General features: G+C 35.6%; 1 long non-coding RNA gene and 1 pseudogene across 1 annotated transcript; both read right to left on the reverse strand.

The window, feature by feature from the left end:
* Window positions 1-19,588: 19,588 nt before the first annotated feature.
* LOC147509037 (uncharacterized) lies at window positions 19,589-20,330 on the reverse strand. Its single transcript, XR_015216489.1, has 2 exons — window positions 19,929-20,330; window positions 19,589-19,807 (listed from the first exon to the last, which is right to left on the reverse strand). It is a non-coding gene; the product is annotated as an uncharacterized LOC147509037 (long non-coding RNA).
* A 33-nt stretch (window positions 20,331-20,363) lies between these two features.
* On the reverse strand, window positions 20,364-23,940 carry LOC147509038 (uncharacterized; annotated as a pseudogene).
* Between the last annotated feature and the right edge of the window lie 1,972 nt (window positions 23,941-25,912).

A 25,912-nucleotide genomic window follows, 5' to 3' on the forward strand; every position in this document is an offset into this window, starting at 1 on the left:
CTTATCTGTAGGACCAACTACAACATCTCTGAGTTTTTGAAGAAACCAATCCTAATGTTCATTATTCTCTTTTGGGACTACACCAACTACATTTGGAAAGCAATGACTATCTCCATCAACAGAAAGAGCAGTTAGAATGACAGACTTGTATCTACCCTTCATGAAAGTTCCATCGATCATAATCAATGAACGAAGGCACCTTCTGTAGGCATGAACAGTTACACCATAGCTCACAAACAAACGCTCAAATCTATGCTCGCTTGTTGTTATTATATAAGTGTGGAAATCTGGATCAATTTTCTTCAGTTCTTTAAAATAAACTGGCAGCATCTGGTATGATTGACTGAAGCTGCCCCTTATCTACATGTGCACAAAATACACCATCTCAGATTACATATGCCTACCAGTTACATGCCATGACAGATACAAGTTAATCGAAAACAACAACCATGTTCTTCATAGCATACTATAAAGAATAATTCGGTGTACAACTAGATGTTCTTCATAGTATACCCTAAACATAGAATTGTACTAAGACGTTACATATTGCTACTAGTTATCCTCATAGTTGCTGACAATTACAATAGTACTCTGACCTTTTCTAATGCAATTTCTCTAGCCCTCCACGCAACTTTATATGCCACATCAGTTAGTTATGACTGTTTCACCTCCAACTGAAGGTTCTTTGCAGTCAGTTCTTCATTGTCCTTAAGCTTGGACATAACAATTTCTGAAACCCACTTTTTAATGCGCTTGTGAATTTTTGAAACGACCTTATCTTGTGCACAAGTGTATGCATCTCTAAAAGTTATAACCACCCACATATCAGACCCAGTTGCAGGTTTTGCATACAAATGAAATGGACAGTTAGTTGCCTTACACTTGATTACCAACTTTTGGGAGGTAGTATTGCAATGACGTAAATCAAACATATGTGCAATTGCGTAAGATTTCATGTCCTTCATAAGATCATCTCGAGTGGCGTAATGCTGACCTACTTTAGGGGGTACAAACTTCAACCCCTCATTATAAGGATTTACAACCTCACTTTGGTTCATAGTGGTTTTTGGACTATAAAAACCACACAAAGGATCATATCCTTGACGTAAGTCTTCAGAATTTAGATCTTTAGCACCAGTAACCCTAGCATTAACCATTCCCTCCCATTCGAAATCAAATCAATCGCACCTTCCTCATCGCCATCATTCACAACTATCATAGGTGTGTCCCCCCACAAATGCTCTTGACTTCGATTCGGAGTCGACCATATATCGCCATCATCACGATCGTATTCTTTAACTTGATCATCTTCATCATCTTCAACTACCACAACTTCACCCGCAGCAGCATCTTCATATTCATTTTGAAATTCAACATCCTCATTACTTCGAGAACTGCTGATTATGTTTTCTTGAGGAATGTTAGCTGTATCAACTAAATCATTTAGTATTTGAACTTCATTTTCATATTCATTTGGAAATTGGAAATTCAACCTCCTCATTACTTCGAGAACTGCCGATTATGTTTTCTTTATGAATGTCAGCTGTATCAACTAAATCATTTAGTATTTGAACTTTATCTTCATTTTGAAATTCAACATCCTCATTACTTCGAGGACTGGCAATTATGTATTCTTCAGGAATGTCAGTTGTATCTCTATATGGATTTTGAGAATCAAACTCTTCATAGTCTGGTTGATCATCATCTTCAATACCAGTGGGATCATCCTTTGCATTATAATAGGTCAACCATTAGTGCACGGACTATCAACGACTGAAACTATAATTATCCTCTGTAATGTTTATACTGCTCACCTTCAATGACAATTGCAAGAGGTATCCTTTCTTCTATTGATTTGCAACTACCAACTGCACTTGAGCTTCCCTTTGGGAACAAATCTAAAACGGTTACTAAATGTGAGTAATTGAACAGACATTTATGCGTAACTAACATATTTACAGGTGTACTACTTGTTCCCCATTCCTCACATGCCATGACCTTTTCGAACGTCTCCAAGCTGTGTGGGACATTTTCAACAACATTTTCATTTTCCACATCTTGCAATTGACGAGTTGCAGTTGAAGGTTGTTCTAGCAGACTGTCTGGGGAACACAACGTTTATAACCGTTAGCAACCAAACTATTTACTGGAACTAAGAATAACTAAAATAAAATTAGTAATTTACCTATTGGTTCATCCACAAGTTTAAATTGATTGAAAGAATATTTCTGTCGAGCTAGCACTTTTTCTTTCAAAAAAGATTGTTTCCTTGGAGAATCAGTAATTAGAATTTCTTCATTGAGTTTCTTCTTAATACAATGTTCTCCTCCACTTGATCCAGGACAAACACTCTTTGGCAGAGAAGGTTTAAATGGCTCACTACAAACTTATTTCTTCTTCATACTAGGAATTCCATAATTTGATCCAGGACTTGCACTTCTAACAATTTCTTGTTTAAATAGCTCACTACTAACCGGTTTATTCTGCACTCTAGGTTGTCCACCACCTTTTCCAGGAGTAACACTATCTTCTTTAAATAGCTCAGTACAAACTTTTTTGTTCTTCACAGTAGGTTGTCCAGGACTTGATCTTCTAATTTGTCCTGCTCCCATACCACATGGTGTGATGTCGATTGCTTCATTGATAACCCAAACTTTCATTGCTTTTGTTGGAGTCTTCTTCTGCTTCTTAATCATGTTCAAGTAGTCAGTTTCTTCATCGATTCTACAAGGGCACTTGTTCATCAAATACCTAACAGAAAAAACCCAATCTTATGCGCGATGACACAGCTTCAGCAAGACACATGAATCCTTCAAAGGGAGTATCCACATCAAACACTCTCAATTTCACCTCACCCTCTAGATACTTCATCACACCATGCTTGTCAGATTTCATCTCGCCATCATAATAAATAAGCATATTGAATGAACTTGAAAAAAATACAAAGTTAGCACAGTAAAAAGTAGGAGCTTTTAATAAAACGATAGTAAAGTTCTTTCATTTATTGTTCTACATTTATGACATTGTATAACCCTTGTATAATTACCATAAATATGACAACAAAATCAACTTGAAAATGGTAAACCACCATGGAAGCCTTATAAAAAAACACTCACACTTCTACGTAAAACTACAAAGAAGCAAACCGAAACATAAACCTACATAGAAACAAACCAACACTAAAGACAACTAAACAAACATCAAAACTGACCATTATCGAGGTTTGAGTTCTTTTCATCCATCACAATCCTTAGAAAAATCGAAAAGGAGAAGACAGAGTAGAGGATCAAAAACGAATAACCCAGAGAAAAAAATGTAGCTTTGGAGCTTTGTAAAAACTTTTTGAGGTTGGCACAAAAAATGAGGTAAATATTATCTCGTCTTTGAATTACAAAAACAACGTAAAAGTTGCTGATAGTAGATCCATAAGTTGATGGTTCGTGATCTCACAATAGCTAAAGTTTGTTTTCATTTTTGTTGGGTTGAAATCCAACGGTCATTAATCGCTGGTACGTATCGCTAAGAGAATCTAATGGATAATTATCACTGTGCATGTCAACATCAAAAATACAAGAGGAGAGAGAGTGTGTTGCAGAGGAGAGAGAGTGTGGAAGGAGGAGAGAGAATGTTGTAAGGAAAGGCAAAAGGGTCAAAAACCCGTTGAAAAAGTCAAAATTGAAAGGCATGGCCGGTTGGAGAACAATATCGATTTATCATGGCCGATTCAGGCAATTACCCAAAAAAAATATATAATGTTGGAAAAGAGATCATGGGATGATTTACCAGACGAGTGTTAGGAATTAATTATAAACAATCTCAACCAAGAAAATATCGAGCTCAAATCACTTTCATTAGTTTGTAATCATTTTCTATCCACCACAAATTAGGTCTAACATTAACAGAACCAACAATTCTTTTTCACAAGTCTTTTTCCAATGTCCTTAAGAGATTCCCTAATCTTAAATGCATAAACAATCAAAATTTCAAAATTCAAATAAAAAATTCAGTTTAATCAAAAATTTCAAATATTTTTTTTTTATCAAAGTTGATATTTAAGGAATTAAAAATCATATACATCGATTGTTCTCACATAGTCACCACAAACCATTTACCAATGTGAGGTTTTTTGACACCGACAACAAGTTTTCAGGAGGCGTTATATGTAATCCCAACCACTGCTCAGCCCACCCTTGGATGGAATCCCAACGTAGAGTATAAAACTTCCCTCTCTTATTAGTTGTTATTATTATATTACATTTTCTTGAATGCGCCAAAAGTCAAATGCACTCAATGTGCACCAATCCACATTACTCATCTAGGCAAACCAAGGGTTGAAGATGTATTGCACAAAAGGCACAAAATTTTGAGTGAAAATTTTCACAAAAATCCAAATCTCAATGAAAAAAAGTCAAATCAAAGGCAACAAATTATGTTCATTGAGTCTACTCAATGTGATGCACATTTAAGAAACACTCTATTATATTGATTATAAAATCTAATTTTCGGGGTTTTGGGTGGACTTGAACTCAAGTTGGACATGGACTTATGGTTTACAATTGTTTAGACCAATGGTGGGTCTACAAAACAAATACCCGAATTGGATCCATATAACGCCTCCTGAAAATATTACATTAGTAATAGAGATGTCTGTTTTAGTAATTCCATTAATAGGACATGAGGATTTAAATATTTTGTAATATTGTTTTAGTAATTTCATTCTTTTTTATGGTGGGGCTTAAGCCTTATACACCTCAAAGCCTTGCCTCTGGCCTAAAGTAGGCCCTCCTCCTTGAGGCTCAAATATGTTTTCTCTATATATATATATATCTTCAGCACTCCATGGTGGATGGAGGATATTAGCTTCTTACAAGTAGGACTGCTTTTTGGAAAGATATGATGAAAGTCTGTATGAACTTTGTTCTGCATGGATTCCTTGTCACAGAAGATGATGTGTCTTCACCATCACAATTGCATACCTAGAAGTTAGATGTACTCCTTTCTTCCTCACTTCTGCTTGTGTAGCTTGACACTTATGGACTAGTAAAACTAACTCGAGTGTAGTATTATCCTTAAAACTAACTCACCAATGTATGTTTGGATTTGTTTTACTGGGTTTTTATTGATCATAATGTTTTGTTTCCTTCATTTTTCCACTGTTTGTTATCACAACACTTGTATAATATGGATTGTTCAACTTCATTTGTTAACTTGCGATTCAGTCTGGGGCCATAAGCACAAATAATGTACGACTGCTTTCAATAATTACCAAACTATCGCAAGACTTGTACGAGGAGGTTTTCATGGACTACATTGAAATGTTGGCTCCTTTTTGGACAGTGTCTCCCACACTCATGGTGTTGCTCTAGGTATGGTTAATCTTAATTAGTTTGTAATTTTAGATAGATTTCTAGTGAAATAAATTTGTACTAACAAGGTATATACTATTCTTAGTAAAAGATCATATACATATATATATATATATATATATATATATATATATATATATATATATATATATATATATATAGGGGTGGGATAGAGGCACGATCCTTTGTAGCCACATTTATTTGATTGATCAAATCCACCGATCTGTTTCGATATAGTCTATTATCGGCCGTTGATATTTTTAGAGTTCTAAAAATCAAAACAGCTCAATAACAAAATCGATAATCTTACGAAGGGTTTTCTCTCTCCTTCTCTCTCCCCAATTTGCTCCGAATTCAAACCAACGCCTCCAAATTCAACACCTCCAACACAAAATCAAACAACGAATCTAGTATGTGTGCTTCTCCATCTCGCATCCTCCAACAAACTCGTGTTGTTTTGAGTTTTACATTTTGGTTCTTAATCTTTGTATAGATCTCTTCTTCATCTCTGATTGTTAAATAAAGTTTGCATTTTTATTTTTATCATTTAATATATACTAAGTGGGCTCATTCTGTTTTTGTAAGTTGGATGGATATCATAACTCTGTAGGTGTGGCATTGCTTTTAAGATGTTCTTCTGATTCATTTGGGTTTTACTTTGTTTTAGGTTACAGCTCATATTTGTGCCAATTAATGCGTTTGAACTCATTATCATCAAGGTAAGTCAGTGTAGTTAAATAACTACTTGTAAATGCCTAATTTGAATGTTGGCAATATGAAGTAGGTGCGTCTCAAAACATTATATGTACTTGCAATATGAAGTGGGCGCTTGACTCAAAACAATATGAAGTAGGTGCGTGACTGTGACTCCAACAAACTTGTAGAAGAGGTACTTATATGCTTTCTCACACTTATCTTATCATCGTTCAGAGTTCAGAAGATAATTTCTAGCTGAATTTTGCCCATCAATAGAAGAAAAAAAAAAAAAATTGAATTCTCCATAGACATGGAGTGGCGTTAAAATAGTTCAATAGATATTCACTATATCACAGGTATAGTTTTTTGTTTATTTTTTTTTTTTTTCGATAATTGGTATCGTTATCTTGTAAGGCACCTCAACATATGCTTTTAGTTTAATTTTCGGAAGAGCTATATATTATGTTTCACAGTATTATGCTTTTAGACAAAAAATTTATATACAACATCTGTTCTATTCAATATTAGAAAAGTGTGTGGATATACTTTGAACATATAATTGGAATTATGATAAATAATTAGATGATGTTAGATTTCAGTACAATTTTCCAATAAAAGTTTGGTAATCACGTCTTAGAATTTTCTGTCCCATCCTTTGCATATTTATGGAACTAATTTTTGGTTTTTGGGTCCATTTCAAAGAATGAACCGAGAAAATTGGATGACAAACTTAGAGCTGATGAAATTCTCCTTGAAAACAAGGTGCTATATTGTCTAAGTATATATTGCCTCTAGATCTTTGTCACTATGCGTTGTTAGTGTCCCGGCTTACTTTAATGATTCTCGGTCAAGCTACTAAGGATTTGGGGTTATCATTTGGACTTAATGTCTTATGTATCATTAATGAGCCAACTGCTGCTATTGCTTATGGTCTTGATAAGAAGGCTACAAGATGGCTACTGCTGCCTTGTTGCCTGCTCTGCTCTTCTTTGGAAAGCAAGTCTTGCCGCTACTACTAGAAAGCAATTAGTTCAGAGCTGATTTCCTTTTGCTGCCGCTGCTGCTGGTGTCTTGTACATATGATCTTTGGAGGCTTGTAGATTATTTCGGAAGCCCAAAGAGAAAGAAGAGTGAAGACTTCGTGTTTTTAAGTATTGTAGTAGTAGTAGAGCTGACTGTAGATATATTAAACATAGCCGTATGTATACGGCCTTTGTGTACTGAGAGAAGAGAGAGGATCTATCTCTTTATGAGCTTTCATTTATTTACTTTGGAAGCTATTTTGTTTTGTTGAAACTCGAAAGAGAAAGAAATATGGAAGAAATGTTAAACGTTATAGTTCTTCTTTTATTGCTATGTGTGCTTGGTGTTTGGATTCTATTTGTTTTCGTTACAATTTTTTGGCAGTAGGAAAGTCCATTTTATTTCTCAGCTGAGTTGCTTTGGATATTGATTGGCTGATTGCCAAGGAATGTAGAAGAAGTCTTTATCATCAAAGTTCCTTCATTTTGTTATTCAAAGTAAATTCAGACAAAACATCAAACCAACTCGTTTGTCTTTTACTCCTTTTTAGCAGGTTTTCTTAACGTATATAGTGACAAAAACAGTTTGGAACTTCTTATAACAGAAACTTTCTAAATGCAAACTAGATGAATGAAACAAAAAGCATCACATTGAAGAAGTATCTACAAGGAGTGTATCAACTAACTCTACAAAATTCTGACAGATCATCATAATTTTTGACAGATCGGCTGCGGGCCTTACGCTAAGAGCTTATGTCGGGGACCTTCGGCCTTTTAGTGTTTTCCTACTTCTTGACCCTCAACAAGCATTAAGCAACAGAACCATGTATTCAATCTCCACCGACATATTTGCCTTGATAAATACTAATTCCAATTAACCAAAAAAAAAAGGAACCATCTCTTTAGTACATTAAACAACAACTTTTGTTTATTGAAAAAAAATAAAAATAAATAAACAACAACTTTCAAAGTCCAAAAGAAATATAATGTAAAACTCAAAACAACACGAGTTTTGCACCCATTCAACCAGTAAGGTGTTAAAACTAATTTGGTTTATATAGATGAGGAGGACACTAACCGCCAAAGAACCCGACCCTGCTTGTTTTCGAATATCCTTCATTTAAGTACAAGCTTTGAGGAACAGGAGAACTGAAATTCTGCATGAATAAGGGTCCATTTGTGACCTGATTGCTACTTAGGTTTAAATTAACACTCTCGAGAGATAAAATATTGGTTGGTTCATATTGCCTTCCATCCAACCTGGGACCAGATCCAGCACAAGTATTCAAGGATGGCCATGGATGCTCAACTTTGGCTTCGCTACGGTGGTTTCCAGCGTTCTCATTGGAGCTAGCTTCACCTAAACACCAGCCACCCAAGCTCCTCCCCTCATGACCAACAGAATTAGAAAATGCAAAATTTGAGTCATGTGGTGGTCATAAACAATCCGTTAATCGGCTTTCTCTACTGGATTTAGCATATTGTTCCAAGACAGTTGTTGATCAACAACAGTGCCACCTGAACTAGAACCATGTTCTAACTCGAACGTTTCAGGAAAGGAATCAATGGTACTCCTTTGCCCTTGCATTAAGACCAACTTTCTTTCTCAAGAATAAGTTAGTAACAGGAGAGAAGCGCAATCACTTAGCGTAAAGTATCTTGGTTGTGCACCTAAAAAAATAACCTGCATAGGAAATGAAAAAAGGTATTACTTGCAACAAAATCTGCTGAACAACACGAGTAATTAAAAACAACACGTAGCCAAAAAAAATTAGGGGAAAAAAGAAAATCCTAATAAACAAATGGTTGACATCACGTCTTTTCTTTACAGTTGCTCCCTTTGTTTCTTGTTCTAGAGTTCGCTTATAATACTGTGTATGTATTCCATTTTATCTTTGATCAATGCCATTATGTTTATACGCTTTGAGCTAGTGACTGGATATGTAATAGTTTATTAAGTTAACAAAGGGCATATCTAGCTCCCTTGGATCAAAAAATACACATAAACTTGCAAAGCAAACTAAGAAATAAAACTCCAACAACAACTTTCTGCCATTCTACAAGACAATGTGCACATCAACACTATATGATGTGCATAACAATATTCAACATAGCCTTTGTCCCAAAGAATGTGTAATATATGAGTTTGTCATATATAGACTAAAACAATAGCAATGTCACGCACCTACTTCATATTGCCAACATTCAAATTAGGCATTTACAAGTAGTTATTTAACTACACTGACTTACCTTGATGATAATGAGTTCAAACGCATTAATTGGCACAAATATGAGCTGTAACCTAAAACAAAGTAAAACCCAAATGAATCAGAAGAACATCTTAAAAGCAATGCCACACCTACAGAGTTATGATATCCATCCAACTTACAAAAACAGAATGAGCCCACTTAGTATATATTAAATGATAAAAATAAAAATGCAAACTTTATTTAACAATCAGAGATGAAGAAGAGATCTATGCAAAGATTAAGAACCAAAATGTAAAACTCAAAACAACACGAGTTTGTTGGAGGATGCGAGATGGAGAAGCACACATGCCAGATTCGTTGTTTGACTTTGTGTTGGAGGTGTTAAATTTGGAGGCATTGGTTTGAATTCGGAGCAAATTGGGGAGAGAGAAGGAGAGAGAAAACTCTTCGTAAGATTATCGATTTTTTTATTGAGCTGTTTTGATTTGTAGAACTCTAAAAATATCAACGGCCGAGAATAGACTATATCGAAACAGATCGGTGGATTTGATCGACTGTGCGTAGAATGTGGCTACAGTGACTGTGCCTCTATCCCACCCTATATATATATATATATATATATATTATCTTTTCTCATAACTTGTTTTTGCTTATGTAGGGTTTTGATCAAATTAATAGTTTTCTCCAATCTTTATTTGGATTCCATGTTATGGGCAAAGGCAAGTGTGGGGCAACAAGAAGGTACATAAAATAAGGTGTTGTAACTTATGTGTGTAAATTTGTGTATCTTGTAGAAATGTGTGTAAATTTGTAATTTTTAGAAAGTTGGGCTAAAAATAACTTACTTTGCTCTTATTTTAGGAGCGAGCATATCTTCTAGAGGTTTTGAGGAAGATGTATTGCGTAGGAGTTCAAAATAAGATTTCACTTGACTTTGTTATATCACAAATATGTGACATATTGGGGGGTGTCCAAAGAAACCTTCTAGATGGCGTGGATTGTGCTAGTAGGGTGGCGTCTGTTGTTGATTCTGCAGTGAGGATGCTGGTGCCACAGGTAATTCTGCTATCTAATGTTTACTTTTAAAATTTTGTTAACACATTATGCTTACTCATATATGTTTTATGACAGATCTCTATATTTGCTATTCCAAGTACCAGATGGGGCAATAGTTATGTACTCAAGTAGGGTGTTTGTATGTTTTATTTGCATCTGTTCTAGGAGTTTTACTTTTTGTCTTTTTATTCCTAATGTTTAGATTTGGCTTGCAGGACTTATTTTCTCAGTTGGAATTTGTATGTTCTATTTGTCTCTACATGCTTTGCCAATCGTTTTGCACCTAATCCGGTTGTTTGTTTATGGAATAACAACTGAGAAGCGTGTGAGCTTCTTGATCATATCGCATGTCAGAAATTTAGTTCAAGAGAGTTGGTTTCAAACGCATAATGTTTTTAATTTTTACACCTTAACCCAATTTCTTGGTTGTAGGTGGTATACATATAACCACTGCAATAGTGGATTTGTTTAGAGGTGTTCGGACTCTTACTGTGTTTGAAGTGTTTTTGAGTGCCTTCAACCTTGTGGCTGAGGCTGGGCACTCAAATACTAAATTGGTAAATATGATCAAGTTAGGTGCATTTATCTTATTGAAATTGATAAGAGCGTATAAACTTTTTGAATCTATCGGAGCAAGAGGTTAGATATTGTTTTTAAGAAAATTAAGTTTGTCCTTTCTATATATTTTTATTTATTAACATTTTACTAATTATTTTGTTAGTGTTGTTGTTTTGCAGAGTAGAAGAAAATCGTCAATTCTATTAGATAAGAGCATCTCAACCGAGTATACCACTTGGCTTGATGGTGCTCTCCAACTGTAATGCAACTAGAAAAAGGTCTCGTTTCTTCATTTCAAATACTATATGGGTAATCACAAAAGCAATTAGGATTCCCCTACTACATCTATTTTTCTGCAACTCTTTGTGCGTAAAGTTGTTGTTGTCATCTAATATTCTCTTGACGACAAAATTCATAATCTTGAAGTGCTTTAGAATATTTTCTATGAGCAGTTTGTAATCGAAACAACTTGCAAGAACAATCATAATAGTCTTGTTTATACCATAAACGATCATAGTAATCATGGTGAGAAGATTTATAATACTCAAAATCAATATCTCGAAGATTGTTTTGTGGCTCACATATTTTTGTTTAAATAGCACAAATTCGAGCATGAAGTTGCTGTGGATTTAACTAAGAAATTTTCATACATTTTTTTTTTTTCTTTCAAAACTCATAATTTTGTTTAAACGTAACAAGCTGGATGAAAATTGAAGTATCTCTTCCTAGAAATTCCAAATGAGACACCGTCAGTTGCGTTGGAAAGTAGATTTGATAAGCTTCGTAATGATATATCGCATGTAATCTAAATCCTAGTATTGCGATTTGTAGAAGCTCAACAAGATGACGTCTTTTCTAGTCTATTTTTTAGTATTTTTTTTTGGGTGGTGGTGGTAGTTTAATGAAAACAATAATGGATAAAGATCGTTGGTGGTAAGGTGATAGGAGTGGAAAATGAAAAACGCAGATGGCAGAAAATCAAACCTGAAGATAATGTAGAGATTGCACTATGGTTGGTGCGTTGGATTTAATTAAAAAATCGTACTTTTTACTTATCGTTGTGATCTTCAATTATGAAATATTGTATCAAATAAAAATCTTTGATTCAAAGATACTTTGAATAGAAGAATATGATGTCAATTGACGTAGCGGAAAGCGATAATAAAAGTTAAATAGAACATTAAAGAGATAAATTAAAATATAAAATTAGGCTTAAAAAATAAAACCGAAAATAACTTGTTTTTAGTAAATTTAGATTTACTAAAAACAATTAGATAATAAACATAAACTCTATGTTCTATTGTTCTACATCATTTTTGTCTTGGTTTGGTTTGTTGTGTTGTTGCCACTTCTTAAGCTCCTTAAAAAAAAACTCATCGAAGGGAAAGTAGACTCCTAGGATGGGCCTGATTTTGGGTCTAAGAAGGCGATATTGGATTTGCTTGTGGTGATTCCGATCATAACGAATGCATATGATAAATAGTTTTGTTTTTGGGTAATTTCTCAAATAGAACATGATAATGTCAATTCCTTCTCAATTAGACCACGCCCACACATTTTGACTTTTCAAAGGTTTTTTTGATTGTTTTGCTCTTGCACATACTTCTAGACAAGAACCACGTGGACCAGCAAATTTGGTTTTGTCAATTCCGTCAGTTCCCAACGTGATGTGATTTGTTGTAATTAGCAACCACACGATTATGTTGAGATGAAAACTTGAAAATGAAGGGCCAAGATCGGTTTCGCCAATTTGGATCAAATCATACAGTTTCATCCAGATACAACAAAGGGCAAAATCATTTTCGCCATTTTTTACTATATTGTTGAAAGTGAAGTTTGATTGTTGAGATTAGAAAGTGAAGTTTGATGGTTTAAATGATGAGAAAGATAATAGACATATTATAGTGCAAATGTATCAGCAAGTGCAGAAGAAAACAAGGGTAAAACAAAACAACAGATAACAGAACATATAACAGAACTAACAAAAATAAAACCTAAATAACAAAATAAGACCAGACAAAATCAGTCTTCTTCATCATCATCGTCCTCATCCTGCTCGTCATCAGCACCCTCATCATCATCGTCCTCCTCGTCATCGTACTCCTCGTCATTGTCCTTATTCTTCTTCTTCATAGGAATATCTCCAACATAGTAGGAATCCTGAAGCAGTCTTTTTCTTCTTCTTCTTTTTCGTCTGTGTAATCGTCAGAAGAATAGGTATCCCACTTGTCCGAGTTCTCTTCGTCGGAATAGTCGGTTGTAAGAGGAGTGTCATAATTTGGGATGGTTGGAGGTGGCATTAAAACTACTAAAATTAACAGGAACAAATTATTTAGAGACATGTTGTTATGTTGAAGGTATTTGATTACCTTTTACAGATAAGAGTATATTGGATGCGGTGAATGTAGTCTCCACAGTGTTAAATAGTAAAAATTAATGAGAAAATCGGTAGAAAATTTAATGGTTCATACTTATATATCTATATGTCTAATGTATATTGGAAGTGAAATAGTCTAAATGCAATTAATTGTGTGAGTGAATTAAGTTTGACACATAAAATAACAGAAAAATACCGGAATAATGAATGAAATTTAATTGCTATTAATTGCTGATAATATAAGAAATAAAGTATGTCTATCACAAGTCTATAGTGGTTGCATTAATAAGTGTATTTTGGCGGGAAATAAATTAGGACATGTTTCCCCAAAAGTTATCAAAAATTTATTAAGGTTTGTTGAGTGCCACGTGTTAATCATCTCAATATATATTGAAACCCAATTAATTACATGAATTGAGGGGGGAAAGTTGCTATTTCCGATAAAATACTAAATTATGAAAAAAACAGTCAAATTCGAAAGCCTAACTGTTATTGCCTTTCATTAAAATTGTCCAAATTCGAAAGTTTGAGTTTACTTGTTACTTGTTAGAGAAATGAGGAAGCTGAATTTGACTTGTCGAATATCACTAGATAAAATTCACAAATTGTTTGATGCTTTTAGTGAGGAAGAAAAAGAGGATTTTCATAAATCTTGCTTTAGGAGTTTTATGCAAATCCAAAGAAATATGCACGCAACAACTACATTTGTTTGTGCCATTTCTGTGCACAGAGTTGGTAGATTTTGCTACCGGATCGGTAAGAAAGATTTGGTGTTTAAAAAGAGCGATGTTACTTTGATTATGGGTCTCAGTGTGAAACTTGTAGCAAACTCATTCTACACAACAGACGTGAAGAAGAAATCATCTGATTTTCGTTCGCGATTTTTTAAAAGATCTACAGCTGGTGAGAAAGAAATATTACCAGCTCTACAAATGGCAAAATCCAGTGGTAAGGATGATAAAACTTATATCTTTAGGCTCAATAGGTTGTATGTGTTGCTTCAAGTTGTTATTTCTGGATCTGCTAAGACTATAGATGGAAGATTTATTGATCTTGCAGAGGATTTAGTTGCTATTGATAAGTTTCCATGGGGTACTCCTTTGTTTGAGATGTTGGAGTACTGTCTAGATGATATTTACGAAAATGTTATAGCACAAAGAGATTCATATGCAGTTTATAGTTGTGTGATATGCTTCGATGTTTGGGCATACCTTCACATCCCGTCTCTTGGGGCTCGTAGGGAAGTGGAAGGTAGATTCCTACGAATACTTGATTGGGAAGAGTTGCCTTCCAAGAACTTACATCTCCAAACTTGGAAGAAAAAACTCCAGCCTTTGAAGGGTAAGGTTGTAGCTTTTGACACTTTAGATATTGGTGAAGATGAAAGTAAAGAAGATGTAATCAAGGAGGCTCTGCAACAACAGGGCACCCAAAGTGCTGCATCAGTTTCAGAGCCCTACACTAGTAATGAAATGCTTGAGAGACATGCTGAATTGCTCAAAGGCTTTGTAAGTGTAAAACTATACTCTATGTGTTGGACGATTTACATATTTAGTACTCATATGATATATTGTATAACTTTGTATATCAACAATTACAATTTATATATATATATATATATATATCTTTAAATGTTTAAATGTGGATATTACCTTTGCAATGCAAGTAAGTGAGGAGGTTATGGTGGTTAGGAAGGAGATCAAGAGTGAAATAAGGGAAGGTATGGAGACAATAATGCAAGAGTTTTTTCAAACTGCGAGGAAAGTAGGTAGTGTAGGTGAAGGTTCATCTGAGGGGATTATGAAGGGACCAAGATCAAAGAGAACAAGGGGAACGAATTCAATTAAGGTCTCCCATTGCTGATGCTGTTGTCCAAGAACCTAGTACAAAGTTTGCTAAGAAGAAGGTTAAATCAGTTGAGAAAGAAGTTATGGATTCAAGATCAAATAGAACAAGGGGAACAAATTCATGGTCTCCTATTGCTGATGTTGTTGTCCAAGAACCTAGTACAAAGTCTGCTCAGAAGAAGGTTAAATCAGTTGAGAAAGAAGTTATGAATTCAACAGCTGTGAAGAAGTCATCATCTTCTAAGAAAGTTTCATTCGATCTTTCTGTTGAGACTACGAGGAAAAGAAAAAGACCATTGGAAGATGGAACTCACATTGAAGTCGTCCAAGATGGCAAAATCCGTTCAGAGTTTAGAATGGTAAATAAAAGGGGGAAATCAGTGACCAGGGAGCAAGTGAGAGTCCAGCCATCAAAATCAAGTAAAAAAGTAGCGGTACAGGCTACCAAAACCCGAAAGATTCACAACATATGTGAAATAACTGAGAAAACGAAAGGATTGGAGATTAAGAAGGAAGCAAAGAAACAAAAAAGAAGAAAAAATCTTATTCATGCCCATGAGTCAGAAGATGAAAATGATGCAGAAGAAACTGCAGGTGAGAGATTTGCAGCTAATGTTTTGAGAGAGATTAGTGAAGAGATGCCCAAGACTGGAGGGGATTTTGAAGTTGATAGTCAGCAAGATCTACATGAAGACGTGGTTCAGGAGCCTTTCAATAATGATCAAGATGATTATGATTTTACACCATTGCCTTCCAAGGAGAATAATCAACTGACTATTGTAGAGGATCAATTGACTGTTGCAGAGGATGTTATACCATTGTTTTCTGGACAGTTGGTCATAGTTGTTACTCCTTTGCAACAAACAATGCCCAATGGATATGTTATCTTAGATGTTGTTACTTCTGAGGCTACAACCATAAATTTTCATGAATATAATGTTGAGGCACTCCTTAACAATGAAATGGATAAGGTCCATTTCTCTGCTTTGCTTTGTGCCACTTTGGTGACATAACCGTGTTGCCAACTTTGTCACCTACCAGAGGAACAACTGATGAAGATGTTGTGGACTATCAACATGAAACTATTGTTGAGCAGTCCAAACATGAAAATGATGTGGATGATGATGAAATTGTTACTGAGCAATCCAAACATGAGAATGATGTGGATGATGATGATGGAAACTGTTGATGAGTAGTCCAAACATGAGAATGATGATGATGATGTTGTGGAGGATGATATGGTGGTTCCTGATGTGGTCAAGATTGAGACTCAAATGGAGGCTCATATGGAAAAAAAAAAACTGAATAGACAAGCAAAAAAACTAAGAAACGAAAAGAAGGGAAGAAGGGTTGGTCATGGCAAGAAACAATTGGAAAGGAATGTGATAAGTTAATCAAGGAGGCTTTGTCTTCAACCTTTATCATGAAAACCACAACCAAAGCTGAGTTGAACATACTCCAGTATTATTGGCAGCTGTATAAAAGGAAACAAGATGCACATAGCTCTCCGGATATGAGAGTGTTTGGATATAACCAGTCCATCTCAGTGCATAGTTTTCATTCACTGCATGGAAGATAGTGGGTGGATGGTGAGGTAAGTACACAACCACCATGGCTTCACACACTAACTATGAGGTAAGTACACAAGTCACATGTACATTAGATTCCCTAATTAATTGGTTTATGTGATTTGTATGTTATGAGCATATATGTGCAACTGTTGTCCAGGTGGTACACCCAATATTGTAAAGATAATGACATTCTAGAAAAAGACTCATATACTGTTGTTCAGGATGTCTACTTTGCTGTAAGTTATCTCTCATTTGTTGATGTTTCGTTGAACAATTTCTAGACAATGTGCATTCATTAATTCATGACTGATGACTTTGTTGATGTAGAAATTCATGATGAGAGAATATGAAACCTTCCAGAAAAAGCTTAAAGAGCCAAGTTTTAGAGCAGCATCACCTGAGCAGAGACTAGAAAGTTTATCTTATCGTCCTTCTGAAGTCGTTATAGAGCACCTAGACATTTTTGAAGGAAGAATTAAAAATCAAGCAAAGCTAACCAAGGGCAAAGGTATTATCATTCCACTTCAAGTGCAACATAGTCACTAGATTCTTGAGGTATACAATTATTCTGAGGGAAAAATCTACACATATGATTCTCTTGGTGGTAAGAGTGTTGGTATTGAGCAACTAGCATTGGAGTCATGTCTTGCTTATGTGATCAAGTGTGTTGATCCATCTTCAGATCATAATATGAACACCTCTTAGACTCATGAGTTTGTGCCCGTGACCAAACAACCTGATGGGAACAATTGTGGGCTATCTTGCCTAGCTTTTCTGGAGTGCCTTCTTAGGAGAGTGCCTGACCAAGTTAACAAAATTGATGTGCAAACCCATCGAATGCGGAAGAGGGTTAGAATGGATATCATTAACTGTGGATTGAATCCAGATAGTGTTTGTAAAAGCCGACAACGGGAATTGGAGAAGCGTTTGATGGATGCTAGAGAAGCAGCTACCCACCATGATGTAGATGCAATTTAAGCGCATGGAAACAAATGACACAGGCCATAAATTATCAATGTGTTGAAATTTTGTTAAACTCCTATAGTTAAAATTTGTTATTTTGCTTCAATTTTGTAACTCTCGTAAGTTGTTGATAGTATCTTCATAGGAGTTTGGCTGTTCATGTGTCACATGGTTTGACATTATATGTGTTTAGCTGTGAGAATAAATTTAACGTTTATGTAGGATCTTACTTGCTATATTGATCTTTCTTCATATATGGCTATGTTTTGTGTGGAATCTTATGTCACCAATTATATTATTTTGTTTTGTCTACCTTGGTAAGTAATTGCTGATGGTAACTTCAATGTAGTATGACCGTTGCAACAAATATTTAACACACAATATGGCCATATTGGCGGGAAACCTTTTGGGTGGGAACTTTTGGGCGGGAAAATATTGCTATATTAGTAGTCACTCAGACTTATATTTCATTGGGTATTTCATTTCTATTTCTATTTTCTGTGTCCAACAAAATGGGTGGGGGAGAAGGAGAAGGTGAAAGAACTAGCAGTAATAAGGCAACTGTGGATTTAGCAAGATCAACAGACAATTGTTTTGGGTGCGGATCAATTGGCCATTGGAAAATCAATTGTCCATGGGCAAATATTAAGAAGTGTCAAAGATGCTTCACCACAAATATGCGGTATGCAGTCAGTAAAAAGGAATGCAATTTGGGGAGACGATATCTCTCATGCAGACAAATGGTGAATGGTGAATGGTGCAAAGGTTTTAGATGGATTGATCTAGCAGGTAGATAGGCCAAGGATAAACAACCTATTGGAAGTGCACTTGGAAAATGACCTGTTAAGGACGACCACTTGACGGTCACCATTGATGGTCTAGTTAAAATGAATATCAAAGGCAATGTTCAAAATATGAGCGAACTTGTTAAGAAGTTATCTATTAGAGATTAAGTTCATATATATGTACTTGTTCTTGATATTAATATTACAATAACATGTCAGTACATAGAACATTATGAACCCATAAAAAGATGTATGTAACTGGACCTGGTAATTTTCAAGTAACCAAAATAGCTGACATTGTCTTGCATTCTACCTACCTATTGAAACCCATAATCATATAAACTCTTCATATTCAAAATCTAGTGGAACTCCAGCTGAAAAATCAATCCATTCTGCATCATCAGTGGCCCTTGTGCATGTTGCCATGTTGTGTCCAAGACCACCACAACGAGAACACCTTCTTTTTTGCACTGGAACCCCCTCTCCTTTAGATCACTTTCTTTTCTTCGTTGGCCTGCCAAGCATGACCTCATCCACGGGTGGTTTGACCATGATTCCATCAAAAACCCAAACCTATTGTTCTTTACCTCTTATTGCACTACTATAGAATGACACATATACCACTGTTTTTAAGTGTGGTATAAATATATTTACCACTGTTATACAACCGTGACAATAGGTGATGTGGTATATAATAATAGCAAAACTGTGGTATATATGTTTAACGGATACCACGGTTTTTCAAAGAACCGTGGTTTGTATGCCCATTATATACCACGATTGTCAACAGAACCGTGGCATATAAACTATTGAAACCGTGGTTTATATTAGTATATGTGTTATAATACCGTGGTATATAGTTATACTAAATACTACGGTTTATGCCAAACCGTGGTATATATATATATAATAATAATGCTAGTAACAGTCTTCCACTTAAAAACCGAACCTGCATAACAAAATTTACACAGCCTGCCTACATACAACATTTCCATCTTCCCAACAAATTCCAAAATGTACAATAAACTATCAAACATTGCAAAAAAAGATAATAATAAAAAAAAACTTCCATTAATTTTTTGAGTGCACAAAGAAAACAAACTTCAAATTCCTTTTCATAAATTAAAAAGGTAAAACTCATAAATTAAACTGGAGGGGTCCGAACATAGCTAAAACTCATCCTCATTCGCTTCCGACTGAAACACCCCATTTTCCTGGATGAACTAAATAATATCGAGTCGAACACCGTCAAGTTCATCTTGCGTGTATGTCTCCTTCAGTTCTAAATTTGTTATCTGGATGAGTCAAAGCACATCACTAACAGATTGATTGACCGCATCTTTCTCAGTCTTACACCTGCAGAGTGGAATGCATTAAACAATCAGCTACTACCTAATTCTAAATTGTAATTGTAATCGAGGGAACTGGGAAGGAACCAAAAAGATTTAGGAATAAATATTTCGAAAAGAACACATACTTAGAAAGCGCAAAACATACAAAACTATGGCTCAGTCAGGCACAATCACGAACATGATGTGATATTGATGGTAAATCCAGAGGTTGATACTGAACCAGAAGTTTAGCTTGACTTTGATTGGAAAAGTAAAAGTCTAGCATATTTTACAAAAGTGAAGTACCAAATTGTACATGACCTCAATGCAAATCTAAGTAACAGACAAACCTTACCTAAGACGATATAACTGAACTTGATATTTCCTACATCCCCTTGTTTTCTTCAGAAGGACCCTGACCATAACCGCGCATGAGATGTTTGGTATACACACGGTGTCGTCGCTCTCTTGCATAAATTACCTAGAAGATCAAAGAGAGCATCACTGCAGCTGAAACCATCACCAATCCCGTGTAGATCCATTTTGAATAACGCCGACTTAGGGCAATAATCCTTTGAGATTTACGTGAATCGTCCCTCACAAAATCCACGGTCTTCAAGGTGAACAAGGAATGGACCATAATTATACAACCCATAGCTCACATTAACAGCACCACCCATCCGGTCATAATAATCGGGTGTAAGGTGACCCTTGTCATTACACATCGGTGATGAAAACGACAAACAAAGTTTCGCCGGACACTGCAAGAAAGCAAACAATGTCTCAATAGATGGTCTCCACTTTCCCTCTCGAGTTCGAGGGTTTCTAGGTTTACGTGTTGCATTGCTAAATTCCACCTCACCGGATGCACAACCCGATCGGTCAAGTCCGCATGAAAAGGGTTGCGAGTATGGGAACCAGGAGGACCCGGACCGATTGTAATAAAGAGGAGGTCCTACTATAGGCGGAAGGTTGTTATTAGATAAGTTGGTGATGACTTGGTTGACTACGTTGACCAATTGGAGCGAAACTTGCTTGCTCCAAACAAAGTTTCATTTGCGGTTGCAATTAATGTTATCCACACAGGGAAGTATATCATCAAGAGCCGTATGAGAAGTTGGGTTCTGGACCCACTGATCCATTGCAACACAAGTATCTCCGACTACACTGGGGAAGAAAAATCAAGTTTAACTAGTTTAGTTATACGCACAACTTGGATAGAGCACTATCTAGATAATTCTTTGGAATGTTAAGCCTCTGTTTTCCTGTTTCCGGTGAGATGCATCTAAATGCTAGTTGAACTTATGGACTTTTACGGTAAAAAAAAAAAAATGTAAGCACAATAATATTTTGAATCGGATAATTCCGGAAAATCAGATCCCGCTCTGGGAGCATCAAGAGAAACTTGGAATGGTTTTCTCAAGCAACACCACGGCTGAAATGAATGAATATTACAGCTCCATTTGTTTAAGAATTCTGCTTCAAGGACTTTAAAGTTAAATATGAATTTGTCAAAACGGCCAATTGAATCACCGCCTTTTGTCTGTCTATTTCGGTGTTATTATACAGGCATCTTAGGTGATCACCCAATACGAGGTTCCAAGTTAAAAAAAGTTATGAACGTAGCATTTACTCACATAAAGAGAAATACGATATCAGCAAGCAGGTAAAGCTCCATGTGATCAAAGAAAAATCATTTCCATTAAAACATTTACAAAAGGAATGGAGTTGCAAAACAAACAACAAGAAGTACTAGAAAATAGTAACAAGTTTACGATGCTTGAAAGATAAAATGTTCGGAAAATGGATTTCTTCAACCAAAATAAGGATGAGATAAAGAGAACTAGGAAAATGATAGGACAACCTTGGGCAGTAACAAAAGGACAGAAAAACTATTAAAAAAAAAACAAAACAAAAAGACAGAAATTGTGTCACAGTGTAACTACAAATTCTAGTTCAGACATTCGATCAACCTAGAGGAATAATATCATAAATTTAAGACATTCTAACTGAGCTGAACACTTAATCATTTGAATTAAACACTATACATCACAAAATTATTTGTGACAACATCATCATCCTCTAAACCAGCAATCTACTATACATTTTACATATTAATAGTTTAGTGTGAAGCTCATAAGCTTCGGAGGAAAGAAAGTAGTGTCTTCTAGTACAATGTCTGCATAGATCACTGTGACTATCAAATACTTTACTTAAACAGTTAAACTAGCCATCTGAAGCATACGTAAAAGAAAGCACCTTGGGTATATAGAAAAAAAAAATACTGTTTAACTTGTAACATTGATTCTAGACTAAAATTGATTAAGAACCATAGTCAAATACATAGGTAGGCTACACTCCAATATTCCAATTTTTGTTCCTTTTTCCTATAAATGTAAGCCAAAGAGCTAAAGCATCAGACTTACTTATGGAGAAGGAGAAATACTCCGCACAAGATAAATGTGCTGCTACAAGGACCCGACCGATAACCACCAAGCTGCAACCAAGCATATGGTCAGAAAAATCACAATGGCTTAAAGAAACATATAAAGAGCAGAGAGTGCTCTACAAAATATCGGAGAGAATTAATGAAATTGAGGCGTGTTATTTGACTCACATGCTCACAAGGAATTGCATACCAAAAATAGAAAATACTGCAAACCCCAAAATCAAACAGTTTAAAAAGCGAGAGGCATATATTATTTAAATAATGACTGATCCAAAACTATCGAAGAAGTCAAGGTTTCAAAATACTTACGAGAATCCAAGAAATGTCAAGAGGAGCATTACAGTGACAATCGGGATAAGGCATAGTCTCCTGCGCGAACACATATAATTTAACAATCTGCATATATCTCAATGGAAATCACTGCAAAGATAAACCTTTAAAAAAATTTCTTACACAGTATTCAACACATCTTTTATGTTCTGCGAATTCTCCTTCGTTTTATCTGCAAGTTTACTAGAAGAGGAATTAATCTTTCGTCAATTACATCAATCTTTGGTCGGACATCGGGACCCAAGAAAAGCGAACCACTCCAACACGCTTTAGCTGAGAGAGATAGTTTGATACATTCCTTAGGTTATCCACGGTAACATTTGATTGCTTCACAATATATTCCAAAGTGTCTCCTGTGCTCCCATGAAATTTACCCCCGTCGATTGTACAAAGCGATGCATCCAACACTACAACAACAAAATCAAACATTAGCGATTGCATCATAAACAACCAAGCATACATCAACAAGGAAAAAAAAGTGAGGGAGATCTTACATAGCAGCAATAGTGAAAAGTATAAGGAATATAAGTGAGAGGGCATAAGCCGTTCGAGAATAGCCATAAGGCTCCGCGTCGGCAACAAAGAATAATAACACAGAAAGATACAAAATAAAAGATCCGAGAAATGGCGAACCAAGCCAAAGCAATTATGAAGAACGGAGCATTTGTAAAACCTACTGCATTTGCATTCAACACAAATAATTTGAATCACCAAAACCATTCCAAGTACACATCCTAGAAACAAGTAAAAGTTTGGGATTTCTGTTTTCATGTTTTTATAAACCATATAATAATATGCGAGAACCAAGAACGACAAATAAATTAAACTCTAGAACTCAAATCCCAAAAACAAAACATGATAATAAAAAAACTAATGCAAAATACATATCGAGGAGATCATGGAGAAAACAAAAATATAACACTAAAATGGATTCTGAGAAAACAACAAATAACAGGCCATACTTGAAAGTTGATTAAGGATAATAGATACAAACTAGGAAGATAAACAAAACTAACTTAGGACTAAAAGTCGCAAATCATTGAAAGGAACCAAACCCCAAATTCCAAAACTTACAACTCCATTAAAGACTAACAAAACCCGGATGAAAAAAAATATACATATATATAAATAAAACTGTTGTTCGGATATAAAAATTCACAAGCCAAATATAATAATAATTCAATGAAAAAGAACTACAACTTACAGCCCGATAATGGAGTTCAGCGATATTCCATCCACCCGATTAACGCTTTAAAATTATCAAGAGGGTCTCTTCTATATGTTCTCTTAGCTGCTAATATAAGCGTTGAATTAAAACCGGATCCATTTTCTGTAGTTTCATTTTCTCTCCTTCTCTCTCTCTCCTTCAACAACGACATCCGGCATCCGCCAGTAAATACACGCACACCCAAACCACAAAAAAACACACACACCACTCAACCCAATTGTTTACAAGTTCCCAAAAATTGATAAGTAAAACAACAACAACATGAACTAGACATAGCATCTCATTCGATTATATATTAAGGTAAGGATGAATGATGTGTCACCTGAGCAGATCCAATCACCAATGCGAGGTAGCCATTTCGAATCAGCAGGGGTTTTGTTGTCGACTAGAATTCGAGGTTGCTTACAATGGTTGCAAAAGGATCTGAACGCGTAGTTTCTGTTTGTGCAGCTTCCACACTCCCAATCCCCTTCTCTCCCTTCACCCATCTCTCTCTCTCTTCTTTGCAATTTGAGGTAACGCAATTTGAACGAGAGAGAGTCGTAGAACTGTAGAAGTTGTGGGGAGAGACCGAGAGAATAGCGGGAATCCAATTTGAATGAGTTTCGTAATGTGTATTTTTTTTTGGCGTATTTGACTATTTGGCATAAAGTCATAAACCACGGTAGAAAATGGAAAATTTATATACCACTATTTATGTTTAAGGTAGTGGGGATGTGGAGTACTCTCATGCTGAAAAAAAAACTAACCATGGTATATGGCCCAACTTATCCCACGGTTTTCATGTAACTGTGGCATATATTAGTAAACCAATGACCAAAGAAATTTCTGCCGTAATATATAAGTATTTCCCACGATTTTTGGAAGAACCGTGGTATAAACGTTCTTATTGACCGTGGTATATGTGTCATTCTGTAGTAGTGTTGGTTTCCACTTTTCTTGATAAGTGTCCATCATAGTTTCTTTTGTGTACCAATGCAAGCAATAGTCATATACAGAGAATTTACCGTCATCGATTGCCTTCATAGCATGGCTATAAGGAAGACTAACTTGTTGGAAGAAACCACAAGTACATGTCTTGTTGAATAGGTCTACAGTGTCAGTATGATCTATACTTACAATAGAGTAAACATACTCAGTTGCACTCGAAGCTTTGAACGGACGACTAACGTATCTTGAACTGACAATCACATCCTTCGCATATTTGGTCAGTTTGCTTTTAAGCTTTGAAGCCATCAGCCTATAGTCACAGAAGTGTTTGATTATGTTCGACTGAATTCCGTTCAGAAGAGATGTAACAAACATTGCTCACTCTGGCAGTATCATCTTGTTTCAGCTCTCAATGTGATTTGTATAGAAAATACCATACTTTCTCATTGGAGCAAATGCACAGGACCATGACTCTTTCAGAATCTTAACAAGTTTTGTGTACCCCTTCGGATCGCTACAGGATATGTGACTCAGGATTCTAACAAAATCAGCTTTATCATAAGTTTCAGCCGCCCTCTTCACCCTCTCTTTTGTGTCTTCCTAACTGACATTGTTTGAGATATGTTGTGCACAAAAGCAATATGTAGCATTATGAAGGATTTTAGGCACAGCTTGAAGAATGCTTTGATGCCTATCAGACATAGGCACAAATTTCTCCTCAGTCCCAACGACATGGTCTCTCAACTTCTCGAGAAACCAATCCTAGTGTTCATTATTTTCTTTCGGGACTATGGCAACTACAATTGGGAAAACATGGCTGTCACCATTAGCAGCTAGAGCGGTGAGGATAACTGACTTGTATTTACCTTTCATGAATGTCCCATCAATCATAATCAACTTATGGAGACATCTTTTGTAAACACGGACAATTACCCCATAACACAAGAAAATGCGTTCAAATCTGTGCTCAGGAAATGACGACATCAATAACTCAGTGTAACAATCTGGATAAACCCTTTTAAGTTATTTGTAGTAATTTGGCAACATTTGGTACGACTGAGAGAAGCTTCCCCTTATCTATATGAAAACAAGGCAAACCAATGTAAGTTATCTGTTGCTACATATCCACTCAGTACTTGTTGATTGTTTGAAGTCTGATATCTTTTGTATTGCAATTTCTTTGGCTTTCCATG

Source organism: Coptis chinensis, chromosome 3, assembly GCF_015680905.1.
Source record: "Coptis chinensis isolate HL-2020 chromosome 3, ASM1568090v1, whole genome shotgun sequence".
Classification (NCBI taxonomy): Eukaryota; Viridiplantae; Streptophyta; class Magnoliopsida; order Ranunculales; family Ranunculaceae; genus Coptis; species Coptis chinensis.